The sequence below is a fragment of the Agelaius phoeniceus genome, chromosome 2, assembly GCF_051311805.1.
Source record: "Agelaius phoeniceus isolate bAgePho1 chromosome 2, bAgePho1.hap1, whole genome shotgun sequence".
Lineage (NCBI taxonomy): Eukaryota > Metazoa > Chordata > Aves > Passeriformes > Icteridae > Agelaius > Agelaius phoeniceus.
In genome coordinates this window covers 106,614,084-106,634,963 of record NC_135266.1, presented here as the reverse complement: position 1 = coordinate 106,634,963, position 20,880 = coordinate 106,614,084, and the positions used below count along the sequence as shown (strand labels likewise).

Genomic DNA, 20,880 nt, shown 5'->3' with positions numbered 1-20,880 from the left:
CACAACACTCCTGTGGGGTTGTGGTCAGGGACAGATCAGACTCTTATGGGATGAGGAGAGGGTGAAATGTGACTGTTCCACATAGGGGTGAGGGGTCTGTTCCTGGAGCTGCCAGGACACCATTAAACAGTTCTCTTTTCAGGCTGTTTGGAAGCCCTGAATTTCTGACTTTACTTTTATTGTAGGTGAACATAACAAGATGTTTGATATTTCCAATGTTTAGTTGTTTTGTGTTTTGCATCAGCAAGGACAGTTAAGAATGTTTATTTTAAGTGGATTTGAAGGTTGCTTGTATTTTGATTGTGTTTTCTTCCCATGTCTGTGTATTAAAAAAAATCATTTGCTCACAGGTCCCTATGTTTGTCTCCTACCAGCTTAAGGTTTACCTGAACCCTTTTCTAGACAAGGAATAACAGGAGGAGATGAAAATGGATTTAGTTTATCTTTTTAACAGCACTTATTTGTAGTGATTAATTTTTGTGATAGGAAATTGATAAAGAGGATCTGCATGACAGGTGGATCCAGACTGAATTTTAAGCCTGTCTTGAAGTGTATGGGACAGAGGAAAGATGAGGTTGAGTGAATCAGAATTGCTCCAAGCTGATGGAAAATGCTTAAGGAAGCAATGGCTAAATGGGAGGATAGAGGGGAGACCTCCATCAACCAGTGAAGCCTAACAGGGACCACTCACAATCTGAGTAAAAACTGCAATATCCTCTGTGGATTCAAAAAGACTCTGGTCACCATTACATTTTCTTTTGTTATTTTAATTTTTTTTTTCTTTTGTAGTTTAAGTTCACTGGGAAGAAACATTGTAATTGCTGGTTTCTGCCAACAGAGCAACAGGTGTTCAATCCTTTTGTATTAATTCTTCAATTAGTTGCAAAATAAGGGGAATTGTTTATACTAAGCTGAACTGAATAGAAATGACTGATGCAGAAAATGTGGGAATGTTTCATCTGTCCTTCAAAGGCATGATAAATTTGTAATTCTATCAGGCCTAGTTGCAGGTTGCTATGCAAATTTTCATGGCAGCATCACCAGCTTTAATGAATATACATTTTCTCTATTTCTTTCTGTTCTTTAATTTGGGTTTTTTACCCTGCAATATGCAATACATTATTTTGGCAAGAGTTATCAAGTTACGAGCAAAAAATGAATGAGACTGTGAGGTAATTTTGAAGCGGATTAAGGTAGTGAATGAAAAAACAAAGGGGGGGTAAAGCTCTATTAAGAACAGCTGGATTGAGTTAGGTCTTCTGTGATTTCATTTTAAAGTCATAAAACATATTGTCTGTTTTAAGTAAAGTCTGACATATTTTACCTTTGCAGTGCAGTTGGAGTGTAATTGTGCCTCGTAGACTCAGCATTACACTGATGTGATGCTTCTGTAGGAAATAAATGCACTTTGTGGCATGGCTAAATGGGGATGGGTTCCAACCTAGGGCCCATTTGAGAGTGTTTATTCCTGTAAGTAAGAGAGAACATTGTCATTCTTGTGCCTTTACTTTGCTTCTTGCATTTGGAAAAAAATTTCCATTAAGATATTCAGGGAAAATCTGGAGATCCAATGGATCTGCAACTCCCAGTTATTCCTTTGGCAGATATGTCCTCAGTGTTTCACAAGCTTGGTCCCAAAGAAAAGCTGCAAAGACACTGACTCACCCAGCACCCTTTTGCTTGCCACAATTCCCTTGGTAAAGATTAAGTCTGATCCATGGTGAGCCCTGGTTCCCAACAAAAAAAAAAATCCACTGTAATGGCAGGTCCTGCCTGTCTTAAGAGCTAAGTAATTTCAGAGAGCTGGGGAGAATTTGTATTTCCTTCTGCAGCCCACAGTGTCTTTCTCCAGAGGCACATCCAAAGAAAACAGAGAGAAATTTCTGAGTTAACAGCCATGACTTGGAAGCACTGACAGAACTTGGGTGTTTTGGGTGCAGCCATTTTGACACCTTTCTCTATACCAAAGGTGATGTTAATCCAGTTTAGAAGAAGAGGTAAAGTAAGTTATTACTAGTTTTGTGCTGTTGAAATAGCACACAGTAGTCAAAAATATATGAGCAGATTTCTGGGTTTGTTACTCTACTCAGCAAAAGAAAATGTGGAGTTTCACTTGGTCTCATCCTTTGTTTAACTTCCTTGTCTTCAAAACAGTTGAAGTTCTTTAGAGATTTTTAGGTAAAGAATGTGTTAAAATACTTAAAAGCAACTCCAAAAAAGGCTTTCCTCAAAAATCTGTCCCTTAAATATGACAAACAGCATTTAATAGTCTCCAAAACTTGTCTATTGAAACTCTTCAGCAAGAGACCTGGGAGAAGTCACTTAACTGATAAAGTTGGAATAGAAGTGCACTTAAAGTTTTTCAGATCTTTTGGATGTGGTTCCATATGACATTAATTTATCTATTGAGAGCAGCTTCTGATACTGTAATAAAACAAGCATTAAATACATATGGCAGGCCCTGTTTAAATGTGGGCATTGCCTTTATAGCACAGTTAAAAACAAGTTTGAAAAGCTAATGCTTTTGTATTAAACAGTACAGAAGAATGAAATTGTTTCAGCTTTGGCCTTCACATAGTAAAAATATTTACATCAGAGTGATATTTTTGGTGGAGTTAAATTTTGTGTAAGGCTTCTGGATATTTCAGTTGTAATTCATTGTAATATATATCATGTATATAAAAATTTCAGGCTAATTTTTTTTGAGTTTTTTTCCCTTCACCTCTTCTTTCATGCCACTTCTAGAAACTGTAAGAGTAAGCCTCACATTGATGAAGTCTTCTCAAGAATGCTTGCAAAATCTGAGTAAAAACTCAAAAATCTTTCCTCTTTTTTTGTTTTCTAGAATGACATCCTCGTGTTCAGGAATTCCTGTCCCCTTATCCCTTCTTTTACAAATATGATTGGCATGGTATTTGATCTTACAGCAAAATAGACATGTATCCCTTTACTCTTATGGGCTTTGTTGCACCTCCTTTTGAATGGAAAGATGTCCCCCATAAACACCTGTACTTGGAGGTTTTCTGGATAAGGTGGTTTTCTGGCTTGAGTAAGGCTGGCACGGATATGCACCAACCGTTGCACCAAGAGCCTCATTGAAAAGACATAAATACAGAGCAGCAGACTAATCCTTTTTCTAAGAGTCACAACAGCCTTGTCTACAGCTTTGCTTTCATGGCTGGGGAAAAAGAGAGTAGTGTATTTTCATGTGCATGTGGTTAACATACATATATTATGCTTGTATTGTCTTTATCTGAATGCTATGGGTCACCTCAACTAAATCTTATGTCCATGGTTGAGAGTGATTTACCTGGGTTAATCTGCAGTTTATCTGGGAAATACAACTCCCTTCCTTTCACTTTTGGTCTCCACACACTTTTTTCACTGCTCGTTTTCTGATTCTTCTTTTACGACATCATGATAACACTGGCAATGTATGTAGAATCCATTGCAGATATACTGGCAACAGGGATGGATTGGGAATGCCCTGATGGCTGGAGAGAAAGGGATTCCTGTCATGTTTATAAGATTAGCAGAAACCAAAGTTTACTCAAAACATCTTCTCCATGAGTCCTGTCTGTCATGACTCTTCAGCTTGGGAAGAGGATAAAGCTGTTGTAGGTCTGCCTTGAGACTCTGGGATTGAATTTGCTCAACCTCTGTGTGATTGTTGTTTTTCAAAGCCCCTGGACAACAAAAGTAGTCTAAATTAGTAGTAGTAGTCACTTTTCCCTGACAAAAACTCAGCCTTGTTGTTACTGCAATATCAAAGCAGATTTGCATGTCTGAGAAAAGATGACTGTCAGTCACACATACCTTTATGTATATTTGCTGTCGGGGATTTTTGCTTGGCACTACACTGAAATGAGCAAAAGAACACCATCCTAAAATTCTCATCTCAGCCATTGCAATTAGTTTGCTGAGACAAATTTCTTAATTTCCCATGTTACGAAGGAACCATCAGATGGGAACTTGACCATGATAACTTCACAGTCTCTTGAAAGAACTTCACTTTAGACTATGGATAGCATTTGGAGCATGCTAAACCCATGTAAATGGCTGGTTTCCTGGAAAGTTACCCAAGAAAGATGTTCTGTCTGGACCAGGTAGTAGATTCCATGGTAGATGAAGATATGGCTTGAAAGTCCCTTCAGTATTCAAACGTCCTGGGGTGAGAATCATTGCTATTTTATATCACAGCTTGTCCAGGAAATCTTGCACTTTCAGAAAGTATTTCCATCTTCACCTTTTCAAAAGGCCTAAGTGCACTTAGTTTGAACGATTTAAGGGGATTTATTCCATAAGTTTTTTGAACCTGCAGATTTGTCTGTGTCAGCTGAGCCTTTTATTGGGAGGAGAGTTATTTGGGGGTAGAATTGTTAATAAAGTAGGATTGATGCTATTGAGCAAAGTTGTTTGAGAGCTGCTGCTGAGGCTGACATCCCTGTGGGAGGACATTTTGTGAGCTGAGGCACAGGGAGCAGTGGATCAATGTAGCTGTTCATCTCTATGCTAAATAATGTTCTTTTGTCCAAATGTTAGCTTTTGATTCTTAGGCTAGATCTTTCCAACAGTATGTATTTTACCATATTCACTTCTAATTTCTTCAGCTCTACTGCCCAAATATATATATATTTCCATGTTGTGTATTGTAAACAACTAAGCTCAGACCACCTAAATCATGTATTGCACTTGTGTCTCATCACTGGATAGGAAGGCAGTGTCTGAAAATTCCCAGCCTCAGCTGTTCACGGCCCACACACACTTGGAGATGAGACTGCAGGCTTGAGTCCATCTGAGGTACCACAGCTGGCAGTTTGGCTGCTGCCCTAGGGAGGTTTTTGCTTGAGAAATAATTTTTTCTTTAGACAGCATTTACTCAGGATGTGACTTGTGAAGAACATGATTCCTGTAGTGATAAAGCTATTTTTGTGAGTGATTATTAAATATTGCAAAGCCTATTGCTCTTCTTAAATGTTCATCATCTGATACAGGAAGAATTTAGAGGTATTGTTATCATTATTTTGGTTTTGAATTATAGCTGTAACAGAAGGGCCAAAATGTAAATTTTAGTGGTGAGTCTAAGAACCTAACTCACACTTAGTGTAACATTTTGAAGCAATCCTGCTTTTTTTCCCAAAATATCTTAGGCATTTAGCAGCCAGCATCCTCTTGACTTACAGCATCTGGGCAAGTTCTAAAAGAAAAACCTCAGGTGCAAAGGCATTTTTACAGCTTTTTGACCCAATGACAGGATGTTAAATCTATAAAGAGGTTGGAGCTGCCTCTAGGTTGTGCTTCTGCATGTCAGACACTTAAACATGGAGCACCAATACACTCTTAGCCTCTGTTATGAGATAATAGCCCCTTAATTCCTCTCCCCTGGCTGCTGTAAAGAAAGGCTGGTGTAAAGAAAGGCACATAAACAATGCAGCCAGAGAAAACAGGCACAGCTTGCACACCTGATACTCCTCTTGGTGCTGCTGCCAGCCATGCAGTTGCTCCAAGGGGACATAGGACTCCTTTCCTCCCCTTTCCCAGTGCCGTGGGAGGAGTTGTCTGCTGTGGGAGACAGTGCTGGCCCCAGCCTCCTGCTTTTAGGGCAATGCTGTCAGGGAATGCTGCCAGGCACTCCTGCCTCCATCCTTAGCACCAGCAGGCACCGTCCTACCAGGGGCACCAGGGAGCCTCATGCTCCGTTAGGGCAGGGGTGGCTCTTACTGGAAGGGGCCGCAATCGCCACCCTGCCAAGGACAGGGACGTGCAGTGCCATGCCCAAAAGGAAGGAATTGAGCATAGCATTGAGTCAGTTTGGAGTTTTTTTGGCTAAAAAAGTCCAAGTGTTGGTCTGTGGCAGTAAACACGCAGCCTGCCTAATGAATGTGCTATTTATTAGCAGTGTTAGCTGCTGGAAATACCAAAGAGGATAAGGGCTGTGATTCAAGGCCACGGGGCTGGGCCCACACAGCTCCCTAAGGCAGGAGCCAAGGATGTGGGAATCCTCTCCAAGGCAGGTGACCCTGGCAGTCCGGAGAGAGAGTCAGGCTGTGCTCATCTCCAGGCAGGAGGAGGTTTGTGCTAAGGATCCTTCTCATACGTGAGGAGCGGCTGTTATTTGTTATTGTGTAATTTGATTTGACTCTAATTTAATGACAGTTCTTAGCAGGCAACATGATTTGCAAGGCTGATTTCAATTTTTATTGATTGGGCCTTTAATTTACTTGGACTTGCACTCGGAAGCGTCATCGGAGATTTAATGAAAGTCTGCAAAACCAGCTTGGTAAGGAATTTTTTGATGGAACTTGAACTCAAATGCTTCAATAACAAGTCATTCAGGTGCAGTGTGAAAATATTTTAAGACAGAAAATTCTTAGTTAAACTTCACTTTTTAAATAGCAGATTGGCATAATCCATTATTTAAAACTGACCTTTCTTGTGGATTTTTTTCCCCCAAATTCTCACACTCAATATCTATTCAAAGGTAAATTAAAGGTTTCATTTATAGAATTTTGCACAATGGGCTTTTAAACGGGACATCTTGGAGATTATAATTGCAAAACTTTCACAGAAAATAAGTAACCTGTAACCTCTGGAAATCTATTATTTTATTCATTAGTAATAAATTTTCCAAATGCAGAAAAAAATTGTGTAAAAGCATCTGCAATAGTCTCCTACTTATTTTCATGGTGCAGGTATTTTTTAAAGTAAAGATTGAAAAGCTTGCCAAGAGATTATATGATTTTGAAATCTATCAGTAATTTTATAAAGGCAAGCTTTCTTTCTTTTTAATATTTATAAATTAATATTCATAAATTTTACAAATGAATGCTTCAAACAGAGAGGAGCTAGGAAGAGGTCAATTAATGATAATGTTTTTTACCTTTTCTGAAACCAAACCTTTGCCCTTGAACCAATGAATGAAAAAAGCAGCAAGAGAACAGAGTGTATCTGTATGGGAAGAAGGAAGGAATAGGGAGGATGAATTATTATGTGATAAGAAGTGTAAGAGGATGTAAGAGAAGGAAAGAGATTGAAGCTGCACATAAGAATAAGAGAGAGGCTACAAGGAATGGAGCTGCAGTCACTGCTCTTTTGCACTTAGAGGAGCTGTGGGAATGTAGGCACAGGAGTTCAGGAAAGTGGGAGAAAAAAGGAACTTGAAAGATATAGGGAAAGGACATGAGGAGGTTGTAGCTTCACATTGTTGTGCTTCACAGACATTGGTGCATCTTGGTAACTGTGAAGTACTGAAAGAAGGAAGATTTACAGGCAAACTTCATATTTGTAAATAAACAGATTATGCCCTCCTGAGAATAAGTTTTTGTATTTCCTGGTCAATTCCCATTTATTTTACAAGTAGAAAACCCCATTATAATATATAAATTTGTAGGGCAGCAAATATGAAAAGTAGTATCTGAGGATGCTACACATTTCAAACATATTGAAACCATCCCACTATTATCCCCCACTACTGAGAATTAGGAAAGCAAAAATATAAATCTAAACTGGAAATCCAGAGGAAAGTCACACAGATAGCCATAACTCTGACTAATGCAGGCAATATAGTAATGGTGCTCGTTAGTTCAGTTTAGTCTAAGACAACAAACACCAAATGTGATTATATTATGGCCATATTATAACTGCACAGTGTCATCATAAGGGAGCATTAACTCCTGTGTGTGCCCTTCCCTTGGCATCTGCTCGGTTGATTTGCGTAAATGAGAAATATAAAACTCCCAAAAGCCTGAATCAAAAAGAAAAGATAACTCCAGCTTCTATATGAACTGTAATTAATTTGCAGTCTGTTACCACAAAACTTAATTTAGGGAAATTCCTAGTTAGAATCAAGAATGTTAAACATTTGTGTGAATAAGAACAGTATGTGCAGTGGCGCTAGAAGTAGCAATATTTCTGATTCAAACCATGCACTGAAAAGTTGTTGAGGTTCCAGAACTTCTTTCCCTTTAAAATTATGAGAGAATGAAGTTTATTGACTGCTGATCGCTTCCAGACACAGAATGGTGGTCTATTAGTCCTTTTCAGAGTGTAATAGCAGTTCCACATGACACAAATTAATGGAATATCTCATTAATTCCCTAAATGTCACTAAACTGGTCAAGTCATAAGTTTCCATCTCCTTGAAGTAAATTTAACTGCTTCCAATTTTTCAGTTCTGTGAAAACATCTGCAGAATATGGAATCTGTTAAAACAGCAGGGTCCACATTGGGAGATGCCATGATCTTAACCTGAGCTATTTCTGTGAAGGAGATCAGCTTATTCAGCATCCAAAAAGAGCTTGCAGAATTACATTCAAGGCTGTTTTGAGGATAATTTTTACCTGTCTATTCTAGACATAAACACTAATTTCTCTGTCCAATAAAAGGAGGGAATGTGAATATTTATGGTATGAGATAAATAATATTATTGGGTACTTTCAAATTTCAGTTTTGCATTACAAGGTTATTTGCTTGTTAAGTGAAATGGCTAACCAATAAAACAGGCTTTTGCTATGGCTATGAAATGGTGATTAATCTTCATGTAGGGTATCCTCGAAGCTTTTGTTGAACCATATCACAGGCACTCTTGTGAGGGGAAAAAACCCAACAATATTGTCTTCTAAAAGACAATCCTAATTTACCAGATAGTAATTGCTCATTGGAGAGAATTACAGTAATTTTACAATGTTTTTAACCTTGCATTAGAGGATTGTACTGACTTGTCTGATCATCATCAGTTGTTTCTCTTCTCTCCATTTGACATATCTGCAATATACCAGTCAGGCCTCAATTTACTGTTGCTTTCTGTCAGTGCATTTTATATACTGCATCTCCAACACAGCTCCCCATATACGATGCTACATTTTTAAGACCTGGTAGTAAATTTCTCCCTGAGTGAAGCCTTGAGTGAAGATTTATTTCAGAGCTAGTAATCATGAAAACAGGATCCCTGCATAAAGAAAAGTGTTTGCTAATGAAAGTCTACAGTTCAATTAACTTATATTAACTTAGGAAATACTGAGAAAGTCAAATTCTCAAAATGTATTAAGTACATTGCTTTCATTTATGTAATTTTTTGCTCACAGCTTTTCGAATGTGAGTAGATCTTCAAAAATACCTTAAAATACCTTAAAAACCAGAAAAACTCTCTATAAGGAGAAATAAATACAGCCCTTGCTGATTTTAAAATATTCAAATTAATTCAGTCCCAGTCACTTTTATCATTAGGGTCCATAGCATGGTATTGGAAATACTGAAAATGTAACATCTTTGTTAAGTGCAATAACATTTGAAAATACTTGTTCTAAAAATTTCTGTATGGCTTCAGAGTTACAGAGGACTTCATAAGCTTTAAAGCTGCTTTAAACTTTAAATCTGTGGATTGAAGCAAATGTGCATAAATATATTTGACAAATGCTTAGGAGTGTTCATTAATGAGAGCATGCATATTGAGTTCTAACTCTGTGGAGCATAAGGGAGTGAGAACATTTCCTAACATATAGATGTGGGGGCTTTTGTTTGTTTTTTTGATTGTTTGGGGGGTTTTGTTGTTTTGTTTTGTTTTTTGGTTGGTTTGGAGTTTTTGTTTATCTTCCACAGCCTTGATCTTGAAGATTTGTTAAAGAATCTAAAAAAGTGTTTTAAAAAATGGTGGAGTGGTGGTAAGTGATCTAACAAAGAGGTTACAAGGTTGTAAATTCATGTAATGTATACTAAATTTTAGAATCTTCATATTTCTTATTAATTTAAAGCTATTTAAAACCTATGTTAGTTCCAGGATGAAGTTTCCATGAATAAAGCTTCACCAGTTCATTACTTTGTGCATATAAATTTTCTTTGTTTATTGTTAAATAAGAACAAGGTAAATGATAAATGATTGAGGGAACATGGCAAATCCTTGTCTCTTCTTCAGCTCTAAAAGCTTTTCTATAAACCTGGAGGTAGGAGTTCCCCCAGATATCAAGAAACAGTTGCATGCAGACAGACAATAGTTCTGTGCTTTATGGAAATAGTTAAGTGAAGACTAAATACTTAGTTATTGAGCATTATGGAGGAAAAAATTAATGTATAGAAAGTGTACAAATGAAGTCTTAACAATGCCAAGTTCTTTCAGGAACAAAAAAATTGTTCAATTTAACTTTAAATAAAAAGTAAAGGGATAAAAAAGTACTTACCAAAAAAACCCCAGCAAACTGACAAGAGAAATGGTTCTTGTTGCTAGCAGTAGTAGTAGTCAAGGGGAAAAGAGAAATGAATCATTAATGATCATCTATTAGACAAAGAAAATTATCCCATGATACTTGACTCAGTAATCCTAAAAGTCATTGTACTTATGTGTCTTAGCATCTTTGGAATAACATAGTCCAAGAAGTGTAAATATTAGTGTTCATGTGAAACTGCACAAAACCAGTTCAAAGTAATTCAACAGAAGAACATGAAGGAAAAGGGAATAAATATAAAATGGAGAGCATAATATCAAAATAATCTTCATAATTGTTCAGCAGATAATGTTTACCAACTAGCTGTCTGAACTGTTGCCTTTTTGCCAATCTATATATTTTGTGGGATAAAATCTATTATCTAAAGGTAAGCTGGCTTTATATACAGCAGTTCAATGGCATCCACTTAAAAATATTACTATCATCAGTATATGGAAAAAAGTAAATCTATTTAGTGCCAGGGCTACAAGCCACAGCATTTTGAGAAATTCAATTCACATTTTTCAGTAGAATAAATATGATGCACCTTTAAGTGACACACATCCATGAATAAGACATTGCAATTACATTCATCAAGTGTTAGGGAATAGTTAGAAAAACAGGCTAATGCACAACCTTACAGAGGTCCCTCCTCTTCCATGATAACTTCACAGAAGTCTTTATGGACATTTGTACTCAGGAAAGCATCAAGATTTGCTTTGAAAGGTCCTTGTGTCTTTTTAATCATTTATTTAATCATTTTCCACAGACAGCTTCTAACAAACAGGATGTACCTAGGAGTGTGGCATCCTTTTGTGACATGATACCCACAGTGAAAAGCAGGAGTTCAGGACAGTTTAATAGTTTGTCCAAGTTTGTGCTAGATGTCATTGTCAGCATAGGGATCAAGGGATGAGCCCTCTGGTTTGCCAAAATGATGACTAGTCCAAAACACATATTTATGAAAGTCCTTTCTGGGCAGTACATTAAAGGCCTAGTGCCTGTGTTCTGAGTAAAACAGCACCATCTCACAGTTTGAAGTCGATGTATCACATTGGAATGTGTTTTCTCTACCAGTGTGATGTTTTCACATTGTGTTTTATAATGTAGTAATTACACAGCTCGCCCCACAGTTCTTCTTGAAATTAATGCATCTCTTGTATTTAATAATAACACACATTTAATAAGACTATTTCATTGTCATAAATATTAAAAGCTACATAATATATGCACATATAAAGGCTGCAGTAATGAAGGTGTTTAAAATAAACAACACCAATTGAAATTCAAGTGCTGAAGCTCAGTGGATCCTGAAAGTAAAAGTAGCTGTACAAACAAAACTAAAAATTGCCTTTGTTGATCTTCATTGTCTAAAAGGAGAGGAATATGGCATATGAACGAAGAGGGGGAACAGTGATGGGAAGTCCAAACTTTTCTCCTTAAATAATCTGCAGCATTGACTTTCCATTAAGGAAGCTGAAGAGATGCCCTTGCCCACAGCATTTAACTTCACCTGCTCTGTATCCTTTGTGCCCTGGCCCTTTTTCTATGGAAAGAACCACTAGACCTGCCAGACATGGCCCTAAAAACTCCAGGTCCAGCTTGGGAAGAACTCTGCTGTGGATGGAAGCAAGAAAATGGCCATTAGGCTGCTTTCCAGGCAAACCCTGAGGCTGCAGGAACTCCAAGTGTGCCAGGCACTGCTGGACAAATCCCAGCCATCCTGGCTGGAGCTCATGGGCAGCTGAGCATTTCCTGCTCAGTCCTAGGCAGTCTCAAAGAGACAACTGAATTATGTGAGGGGATGTAGAGCAGCCCAGGATAAAGGAGGCTGAAAATTGGATTAAATCCATTTTACTTCCCCTTGCCACAAGGTGTGAACGGTATGTTCTGCACCTTAGGAATTACATGTTTAAAGTATTTATGTGAGCATTGTTCTCTTAACTCTTTAAAGGATGTGGTAAAAAACCCTATGTAATCTCAAACTGCAAGATTCAGATACAAATTTTAAGAATTCCACAGCTGTGGGGATAATGTTTGACACTTGAGTGAGAGTTTAGCTGTAAAATTCTCAGTTCAAGATTATAAAAATAGTAGAAATACAGAAACGTAAAGATAAAAAGTGCTTAGGAGTGTGGATTTTTATTCTGATTTGAGTGACTTTGCTTGTTATATTTGGATGCTAATGTAATTAAAAGGTCTCAGTCTCTCTGGTCTGTGAAAGTGACAATACCTGTCCCTTCTTACATTAAAGAAATGTACTTTTTGGAATAATGTGATAAAGATTACAAAGATTTCTTATTTATATGTGGCCACGTTTTAGTTTCTTTACCGACAAATGAGGAGTAATGACTCTTCATTACTGAAGAATTGAATAGTACTGTGACAAGTTTTCAGAAAGCTGTTACAGATTAATCTAGTGAAGTTCATTTCTGCACAATAGGAAGAAATAGAGACTGGGAATTAGAGGAGGCTCTATTTAAAGTAAGATGCTGAAATGCTAATATCATAGTTACCAGGTCTTTTTTTGGAAAAGATATTAATTCCTCACTATTCTATTAGCTCTCTTATTTGTGTCTTTTCTTTTTTAAACCAATTATTAGCAAAGAAGGGGAAAATGAATCAGTCAACATAATATTTGGACTTCAAAAATTTTCTCCACAGGAGCAGCTGTTAAGGAAGTTAAGTAGTCACTGGGGGAGAGGAAAATCCTCCTCATAGAGTGAAAATGGCTGGATGACAAAGTCTAGAGTAAAAATATATAGTCATCCTCCACTGTGACTGAAAGATTAAGTGGGCTGCTCCACTGCTTCATGTTATGATGTTTGTTATTTAATCCATGGAAATAATGGAAAGAAAGTTAGGCAATGAGATGACAGCACCTGCAAATGTCACAATTATCTGGGTTGCTCAAATCCAAAACACACTATGTGGGGAACTTCAAAAGGGAACCCTGAGATCTACAGCAGTGGATGACACAATGTCAAATAAAATTCAACAGTATGAAAGCTAGCAGGCATTGAAAGAAGTAATTTGAACTATTTATGACCTCTCTTGGGTACTAAATTAATTTAGAAATACCAGAAAAAGAGATTAAGTCATTGTGGACAACTCAATAAAATCTGTGATCTCTGTTAAAGTTTCATCAGCCTTTCCCTTCCCCTTATAATTTCTCCAAATAAAAGAATCCCCTCACAAGAAAACAATAATCAATGGCAATATGACCCTGTCTGTGCAATAAACTACATCCAGTACTGCCAATAGTATATAATGCAACATCTTCTCTTATTCTGACTGCTGTGATAGAGAAGAAATAAGTAACAAGAGGAAGAAAATAACCTATTTCTGAATAGATATATTGTGCCTCTTTCTAAAGTAGAATGAGTGAAGATTTGGCAAAAGTGAGGAGACACAAATTTTATCTATGGAGGTATAACACATTTTTTTCATTAAATAAGTAACTAAATGCTAGTCTATGCAAGAAGGTTCCAAACTTGTAGGTGCTTAATTTTGAGAAAGCAATTTAGATGTGTAAAGTCAAGCTAAGGTAAAAGTGCTTCTAGTATCAACTATTACAGGGTGCTGAGCATCTCATAGAGACTCTTCTTCTTTCTCAGAAATCCAGAGAGGGGAGGTGTCAGTGAAGGTCTGACTTGAGCCCTTCTGTCTCACTGTTCCCTCTGTGGGGCAAGATTTACTACCTTTGCCACTGTTGAAAGAGCTGAGGGATTTCTCAGGACAGTCCTTGTTCCTTGCTTACATTTTAGTTATTACTTAGCACAGCTAAGGTTTGCAGAGTTATCCCTGTAATTAACCTGACTGTACCCTCTGCATTTACTGGGCTACATGTGTCTCTCTGCAGTCCAAAGGTGAGGGTAATAGTAAATCTCATATGCTGTAAAAAATTAACTGCACAGTTGTACAAGAACCGTGCCAGTGTTACCATGGACAGTCACACACCCACAGCAGGGATCTTTACACAGTGTACCTCCAAGCAGAACACGTGGGAGGAGAGGAAGGAAAAAGTAAAATGAGCATCCCCTTTTTTTTTTTTTTTTAGTTTTATGTACAGAACTGATTAAAATAGATTTCAAGGAGAAAAGTTCATTGTGCAGTTGTTAAACAACGGTGCACTTAAAAATATTTGGAAAAGAGAAGATTTGCAGAAATCCATTAAAAGGTGCTCATTAAGGTGGCCGTGATTCATTCCCTGATGGAACTTCTGGTGCCAAGGATTTCACAGGGGCAGAGGCAGGAGGCCGGATGCTGTCCAGGGAAGTGGTTGAGTCCCTGCTCCTGGAGGTATTTACAAGATGTGGAAATGTGGCACTGAGGGACACATTTTGGTTTGGTGGTGGCCTTGGCAGTGCTGGGTTAACAGTTGGACCTGGTGATCGTGAAGCCCTTTTACAATCTAAATGATTTTCTGATGCTATGACTCTATCCTCTTTTATTAAATTGGTTTGAACAGACATATAGCTACTCTCCATAAAAGGTATGGAGAGCATAAAGAAATAGGTCCATATTTTACCTATGGTTACAAAGCTCTCTCATATTTTGCCAGGTTGTTCCATATTAAAATTGCAGCAAAGAATCTCAGTAAAATCCCAGATCAAAGAAATTAATTGAAGTCTTTTCACAGTTACCCTTAACTCCAAGGCAAATCCATGCACCACTCTATTCTTTGTCTTCTTTTTTGCTTTCTGGTAGTTTTGTCTATGTTCTTTTATATACTTTAAAATTCCTCTAAATTGCTAAATATTTTTCAACATCAAAAGGTTTCATCATTCTTTTGTCATTGAATAGTCCCCCTAATCTGTAATTACTTCCTGTTCTCTTCTACAGTTTACAATATTTTCATATTCTCATAAAAACCTCAATTCTCTGGAAGGGCAGGTTGCAGAATTCTCACTGGGATGTTGCTGTTGTGATCTTCTTTCAGTCCCTATCAAGGCAGATGAAACCTTGAACTCCTGCCATGCTCTGAAATGCCTCCTCTCTATTGATTCCCACCACTGATATCAATCTTTGAGTTCCTTATTTTTGTATGAAAGTCCTTAAGAACCGAAGCTAAAAATGATCCATGTTGCTTTCTGAGCCAGTGAAGGATTAGTCCCTGCTCCTGTTTGGTGTAAGCTAGTTTTGTACATGATAGCCATTATCTTGAAGTAGTGCTTCAATGTGAAAAAGAATTCCTTACACAACTGGAAATTCTTATTTCTACTCACTTCTGCATAGGACTCTTTATGGAAAAACTCTTCACTTTTTCTGTGGAGGTATTGCCCAAAAATAATTGTAGACTATTGTGCAAATGCTTAAAATGTCTGCTTAAAAAAAGGCATCTCTCTTGACAGTTCTTCTCCAGACTATGTTGGCCTAACCAAAATTTTTTTTTAAATATTCTTTTTTATTTTTCTGAAATCCCTCAACATTATCAAAGTGTTTCTGATCATAGGAAATGGCAAGAGTGAGAGGAGCTAATAAAAATTAATTTGACCGGTACATTTCATTTTAGGCTAATTTTGGCTGTACCCTGGTTGCAATGGTAAATGAGAAAATAGTCTCCTACACTTTGTTTGCATATAGGTTACATCAGTGGATAAAATTCCTATAGGAAAAATGTGTAGTGCAAGCTTGTTGTTCAATGCCAGTTTGGGTAAATTCTGACTGTAGTCCTGAAGCAGAGGAGTCAGATGACCTTAATGAATTACATCACTGAGTTTATATGGAAAAACCCTTTACTTGAGATCTCTTTGCTTGAAATCCCTTTACTTGATTTATTTTGAAGTGAAAAGGTGGTCTGTGAAAGAAATGTTATTGTTCCCTCAAGTTTATTTTAACCTTTTGGGTAATAAGCTGAAATGTTACATTGATTCTGTGGATTTCACTCCCACACCTAACAACATCACATTTGAAACTCTTACAAATCAAAAGAAAATTCCTATTCTCATATGAGTCAAATAAATTTTGTCTCTTAAGAACAGAATAAAATCTAGAGGAACTTAAGAGTGAGAGGAGCCCAGGGTTCCCAATCATGAACACTATTAATTGTACCAAGAGTCCAAGTGAAAGAATGGGGAGTGTCATTTGATACTGTTTCATTTGTGTTGGGTTTTTTCCTTCAATGGATGTTGGTTTCAAAGGAATGCAATATAATTTATTTTTCTTTTCCCAAAAATGATAGAAAAATATTAATGAATTAGATTAATAATGAATATAATATTTTTGGTGCATCTTTGCCCAAAAAATCTGGGAATCCAAGAGTATGAGTCCTAAGACAGTTTTAGACCCAGTTTTCCCTGTGAATAAAGGGAAACTATGTGCTGATGTAGTGTAATTTGCTGCACATTTATTGAGGTGTGAATGCCTGGTATTTAAAATTAAAAGCTGCTGCTATGACTTCACTAGCTAAAGTAGTGACAGAAGTTAAGGAAAAAAATTTAAACAACTGAAATCTGTAAGAATTGATGGAGAGGTAGAAGTTATAAACCTGTCCTCATGTATTGTTTGCCTCATGCTTTCTGATGCTCCTCACTGAACAATGAAAATGCCTGTTGACTTATTTGCTGAATTCTAAGAATGAAGCACGTGTAAAGGCAGACTGAAAAAATGCTGTGCTTCATCTTGCTTTTGAAGAACTCTGATATCATCAAGGCTTAAGAGAGCCACTTTCCTGTGAAAAAAAATCACATGGCACTTCACTTGCAGGTGGATTTAGGAAAGCAGCCTGCCACTTCTGCATTGCATTGAACCACTTCATAAATCTGGGGACTTAGATATTTGGCTAGATTACAGGTTTTTGTTTTCAGCCCATGAAGGCTGCAGTTACCTAACTAAAATACACAGAAAATTTTGGTACTTAATTTTTCAAGTAACTATGCTTATGGTGTCTGTACCTTGTCCAGAGGTGTAATGTTTCTGTCTAATAAAGGAAATATATAAGAACTCAGACTATAAGGCTCTCAATTGTTGGCTCAAGGCTTTATGAAGAATTTTTATGCCTCAGAAATGTAACATATATTTACTTAGCATCCTGTCCATTTTATTAGTGGAGTAGCTCTCTTTAAACTTGTCAGCCATGTATCTGATGACATGTAGGGCACAAGAGCTTTTAACTATGTTTATCAGACTCACCTAGAGACAGTATCTTCAAAGTGGCTCTCTGAACTTTCCAGATGTAGTTGAAATATGCGATCCTGTCATTAGGAGTTTGTTTATAACTTTTCTTGCAGACTTCCCAAGATAGATTCTGTGGGACCCCTGGATAGAGAGAAAAAAATCCCAAATTATTAAACATAATTTCTCTGGGTGAGCTGTTGTTGTTGGGTTTTGTTGGCTTTGCTTCTTTGTCATCTGGGTAGCTGCAGTCAGCAGACTCCAGGCTCTGACTGTATGAAGCAGTTCCCGTTTTGGTAACAAGAGATTCCTTGCACCAGAGAGCTGATGTTCAAAGGCAGTGCAGTTACCACTGCTCATGTTGAACAGAGTGTGGAATTTGACCTTTATGAAAGAATTGCAAAGAGGCTTTGAAATCCCTGTTATGGTATCCACGGAAAACAGAGAAGGGCTGGGAACAGGGAAGTTTTCGTGGGTTTTGGAGAACAGCATGTTAACCCCCTCCCTGTCCTCTGCCACCCTTCAGTTCCTAAAAAAAAATATGACGGCACAATTCTGTGATATTTCATTTTTCTCACTTGGAGTCTCTCTTAATAATATACAAACCTGTTCCTTTTCCTTATAGTCACCTCACAGTCTTTTGTTAGAAGGATCATCTGTGCTTGTCTGGTTCAAAGGAAGACCTTTGGCATCTATTTATATGCAGTGTTGAAGACAGGATGCTGAGTGAGAAGGCTCTTGGATTTAACCCATTATGGCCTTTTTTATGTTACATGAGGGATTGAGAGTTACATTCCTCCTATTGCTGGTTATCCTACCAGCATATCTTCTGCTAGCATGGAAGCATCTGTTTTCAAAGTGTAGCACAGCTTTTGTGGAGAAAACTGGTGTGTTAAGGATTTGCTCCATGTCTTTGTGTTGCTGTCACAAACTGCAGTTTTGGATCCTGGGAAGGCAAGACTTTGCACAGATGGATTTCACAGGGGAAACTGTGCCTTTCAAGCTGCCATTGCAACCTAATAATCAAAAATTAAGAAAATATAGAAAAGATACCTGTATCCCTGATACCTAAATCTCTCTAGGATTATACTCAAGAACATATTCTTTTGAGGATATGCAAATTAAATGCTTTGAGCCAACATTATGGGTCAAATTACTTTATTACAAAAGTAGTTATGTTTTGGGGGCTATTTTAAAGGTAAATGAGCGTGGACGTGGGAATTTTATTTTCTGTCTGTGCAATAATTCTTTAAGCTGCCTGGTAGCACATGTTGCTGGTCTCTTCCAGCCAGCTGGTGGGTTCCCAGGCAGAGTCTGTCACATGCTTGCGTCACATGGAATCCCCATGCACTTGCAAATGTTCTGATCCCTGGAGAGGCATGGGCCTTTGGGGGCTGAAATGCTCAGTCCTTGTGCTGAGATGTTCTGCTTAGGAATTCAGGGCACAACGTAAACCTAGCTGTGTCATTCCACCTCCTTTTTTTTTTTTTTCCCCCCCCTCCTTTTCATAAGTCCTGGATGTGATATGTTTCACAATGATATGTTTCATCTTATGTTGTTGCTCTCAAATTGCACGTGTGAGAACACAGCATCTTGGAAAAGATTTACAAACACGGGTGTGGTGACTGATGGCACTTTATTTGTGAAGGAAAAGGCATATGTTTGCTTTGTGGTGTGTGGATCCAAATCTAGTGAAAAGGGAACTGACTACATCAGTAATAGGCATATTATTTACCCCTTCCCCTCCCCAACCCCCCCTAAAATAAAAGACAGGAAAATGCTGAATGCTATGTGGAGATAGCATACAATTTATTGATTCTCTCTGTATGCTTTATGGCTATAATGGACTTTATGAAAACCCTAAGCCTGTCCATTTTATCTTTGTAAATAATTGACTGGGAACACTGTTATAAATAGGGTAAGTGGAATGAGATATATGCAAGAGAAGACTGTACAAGTAATCATATGTATATGGTACATTTCAGCCTGTTTTGGCAAAGTTCAAATACATTTCTTCATAGTGTCTGAAAATTAGAGATCTAATTTTTTTGGCTCAAGTCTGTTGTCACAACTACCCTTAGCTCTACTGTAATTTGCATTTCAAGTGTATTGGAATCTCTAAGCACCGCCTCTGCGTGTTGTATGATTACTGTTAATACTTGATTTCACAGTTATTTACAGCCTTGATGTATTGCTTGACTGTTGCTAATATCTCATTTACTATTCTGACCACCCTGAACAGCCCTTCTACATGATACTTCCTGGAGTGTCTAGTCTTTTATCCCTGGCTGTAGCTTCTAATTTCTCTCTGGCTGTAAAACAGTCTCATACCTTTGCATCAGAAAGTATTTTTACTTTTGTGTTGCAGAGCTCAACACAAATGCCAGGGAGGATTGCAACACTACTTCATAGTCAGAATATGGGGACCTTTAGTGTCCTAAGGAGTTGACTTGGAGAAGCCCAGGTTCATACAGCTCCTGGTTCCAACTAGGTGCAAGGCCACATATATTCTGCCTGGGTTCAGGTTGCCACTGAAAGAAGAACTCCATCCTCTTGCTAGTGGCATTCATTTCCCCTTGGCTTTTTGTGCTGGCACTTAGTTTACGTGACTGCTAAATGAGCCAGATGAAGGATTGATCCTCCTGCAAACTAGTCTTGTATTTCTTCTGATTTGCTTTTTGGGACAGTTCCCTAATCTGCTTTAGGATGCAGCTGTGAGAGGCAAGTGTCAGCACAAAGAAGGGGGAGGAACAAATGACCTGGCTTGGGAGGGAAAGCAGAAAGGGCCACCACTTCAGGCAGATGTCCTGATTTATGCTACAGGTCTTGGTCTGCACACTCACTGGGAATTGGCAAGTGGGAATTGCTGCCTTGCATGGGAGAGGGAGTCTGCCAAAAAAGTGATTGTCAACATCACTCATCTTTAAATGGCAGCAGGTTCTGTCCCCCTATTCAGTCCCTATTGACAAGCTCTGTCTTTAAGACAGGAGATGTATGTGAAGTCTGGCACTCCAGGCTTTGTAAGCTGTTCATTCCTGCTGCAAGTACCCAGTGGTACAGGTACTTGCATAAAGAACTCTTCACAATTTAAATTGACATAAGTAAATGCCTTATAGAAGACAAGCATAATTATCCAAACTCTTAGGTAGAAGTGCCCATAACATTTGCCAAACAAAAATGCAGATAGTTGGAATATCTGGCTTAGCACATTCTGAAATTGACCTTTGGGGTCTCAGAATCTCTGATTTGTTCTTCCTAGTTTGGTGAGTTGGATTTCCACTTGGGAGACTCTTTTAGCAGAGCTGGTTTATATATCTGGTTTTAAACCAGATATATATTGAAACCTCCTTAGGATCTGCCATGGGAGTTATATTCCTAGGTAAATCAGAATACCATCTGTACTGCCAACTGCAATGTGAGCGAGTTAAGAGAGGTCTTTTAAGTAGCCAAAGGCAGCTAAGAAAAAAAGGTAACACCTCCCTCCAGGCTACTTCACTTTTCCTAGTCTGTCACAGGCCTTCAAAGAGTGTATTTCAGATTGTGACTTAAAGTTACCCAAACCTAATTT

General features: G+C 37.9%; 1 protein-coding gene and 1 long non-coding RNA gene across 5 annotated transcripts in view; one reads left to right on the top strand and one right to left on the bottom strand.

The window, feature by feature from the left end:
• Positions 1–20,880, top strand: part of LOC129134979 (uncharacterized) — a 279,312-nt gene that overhangs the window by 244,723 nt on the left and 13,709 nt on the right. The window lies entirely within an intron of this gene.
• The window catches only part of LOC143693408 (uncharacterized), a 44,650-nt gene that overhangs the window by 17,821 nt on the left and 5,949 nt on the right, over positions 1–20,880 (bottom strand). The window contains exons 2-4 of one of the 2 annotated variants that reach the window (XR_013181072.1): positions 17,331–17,456; positions 10,173–10,215; positions 1,325–1,468 (exon numbers count right to left, since the gene is read on the bottom strand). This is a non-coding gene — a long non-coding RNA (uncharacterized LOC143693408). The remainder of the gene's footprint in view (positions 1–1,324; positions 1,469–10,172; positions 10,216–17,330; positions 17,457–20,880) is intronic. The other variant, XR_013181073.1, reaches the window with a different exon arrangement.